Consider the following 2,500-nt stretch of genomic DNA (forward strand, 5'->3'; position numbering starts at 1 on the left):
TGGTGGTCGACCAGGCGGAGCTTGAACGGCCTCGGCAAACACTTCTCCCCACCCTCCCAAATGAATGAGAGAATGGCTTGACAATACCGAGGCCATCGCCCCCCGCCAAAAATGGTTACTAGCTCTTGGGACTCGCTGCGACGTTACGCGTATCGGCACAAGACCAACCCTCTTTTTCCAGTCGCCCGCGCACCAAAAAAAATTTTGGCAGCGGGACTCACAATCCTTGACAGCCAGCTCACCATATAATACTCGGCGACCCTCCGCGGGACCTCCTCAGAGGGTCGCGTCGCCGGGAAACTAACCCCCACTCCTCACTGATCCAAGGTAACACGCCAGAAGTATCCAGGTAACCCCAGTAGTATCCAGGTATCCCCCTGCGAACGTCGGTACTGGGCTCAAAGAAGGCAGCGAGCAGTCGGGACCCGTAGGCACCGAGCAACCGTCACCCCCTCACGACTTTTCCCGAGACGCTTCAGAGGAACCCTTCCCCACATAGTACTCTCTGTGGGATTCGGCAGGCCCCCGTCCTACTGCACTAAGGAAGTTCCGAGACACACTTTTTTTTGTGGAAGACCACCCACCCTCCCTGTCCTGCCTGCTATCCCCGCCGCGACTCCTGGTCCCGGCCCTCCTCCCCGACTTCCTCCTTGTCCCGCTGCGAGTCCCGGACCTCCTCCCCACTACCTACTCCCGCCGCGAGTCCCAGTCCCGGCCTTCCTCCTCCTCCTCCTCTTCCCTAGTCCCGGCGCGAGTCCCGGACCTCCTCCCCACTTCCTAGTCCCGTCGCGAGTCCCGGACCTCCTCCCCTCTTCCTAGTCCCGGCGCGAGTCCCGGACCTCCTCCTTCTCTTCCTTGTCCTGCCGCGAGTCCCAGTCCCGTCGCGAGTCCCGGACTTCCTCCTTCTCTTCCTTGTCCCGCCGCGACTCCCTAGTCCCGTGGCGAGTCCCGGACTTCCTCCTCCTCTTCCTTGTCCCGCCGCGACTCCCTAGTCCCGTGCGCGAGTCCCGGACTTCCTCCTCCTCTTCCTTGTCCCGCCGCGACTCCCTAGTCCCGGCGCGAGTCCCAGTCCCGTCGCGAGTCCCGGACTTCCTCCTCCTCTTCCTTGTCCCGCCGCGACTCCCTAGTCCCGGCGCGAGTCCCAGTCCCGTCGCGAGTCCCGGACTTCCTCCTCCTCTTCCTTGTCCCGCCGCGACTCCCTAGTCCCGGCGCGAGTCCCAGTCCCGTCGCGAGTCCCGGACTTCCTCCTCCTCTTCCTTGTCCCGCCGCGACTCCCTAGTCCCGGCGCGAGTCCCAGTCCCGTCGCGAGTCCCGGACTTCCTCCTCCTCTTCCTTGTCCCGCCGCGACTCCCTAGTCCCGGCGCGAGTCCCAGTCCCGTCGCGAGTCCCGGACTTCCTCCTCCTCTTCCTTGTCCCGCCGCGAGTCCCGACCTCTTGTCCCGCTCCCTTGCCCAAGTCCCGACTCCTGGCTGTCTCGACTCCTCGTTGGCCGCCCAGTCTTCCGCATAGGTGGAAATAAATAAATAAATCATTTTTTAAAAATCAATTTTAAAATTAACTCCCTGTCTCGACTCCTTGCTGGCCGCCCAGTCTTGCGCCTAGACAGAAATATAAATAAAAATAAAAATAAATTGGTGAATTAAAAATATTAAAGTAATTTAATTAACTGGAATAAGGTAGAAAAATAAAAGGCAGAAGAATACTAAATTGATTTTTTCAAGTGCCACGTGTTACCTTGCTGATGTGGCTGCCACGTGGTAGTCCATGTCATGTCAAAAATCCACTAAATCGTTTACATGTCACTTTGGAGATAAATTTGTGTGTGTGCAATCAATTGGTTGTACAAATATGTTAATGACTTGCTAACTAATGCATCGTACAGGTAATCATTGCCCACTAACTAATCCATCACCACTGAAACTTAATGTCTTCAATTCTTCATCCTTCACACTCCACATCCAATTTATTTTTGTTTGTGTGAATTCTTAAATCTATCTTCTCTTTACATACTCCAAGCCCAACTTTCTAAACCCTTTATATAATCTATGTGAATCCTAGAATCTAGGTTTATATACCCCATGCAAACCCTAAAACCCTAAACCCTAAACCCTAACCCCTAACCCCTAACCCCTCAACTCATACTTTGTTCTTTTAATCATACAACCTAGACTCTGAAATTTTAATCTCATAACATATAAACTAGCATTGTAATTTCAAAACCCAACATTTTGTATTGTGACAATACTTGTTTGCAAATATGCATCCTTCATTTACTTTTATTTTTTTAACACTACACTGTGCCACATCAGCACCAAATAGATCAAAATCCTTGATAAATTAACCTCTAACATGTAAATATTATATTCTCCACCCTTTCAGCTTTTATTTTTATTTTTTTTAACTTTTTGAAATGCCACGTCAGCTACCTGGCTGCCCTGTCACATGACAAATGCTAAGTGGACTGCCATGTCGGAGAAGAAGATGCCACGTCGGAGAAGGT

The sequence above is a fragment of the Physcomitrium patens genome, chromosome 6 (assembly GCF_059467195.1).
Source record: "Physcomitrium patens ecotype Gransden chromosome 6, ASM5946719v1, whole genome shotgun sequence".
Lineage (NCBI taxonomy): Eukaryota > Viridiplantae > Streptophyta > Bryopsida > Funariales > Funariaceae > Physcomitrium > Physcomitrium patens.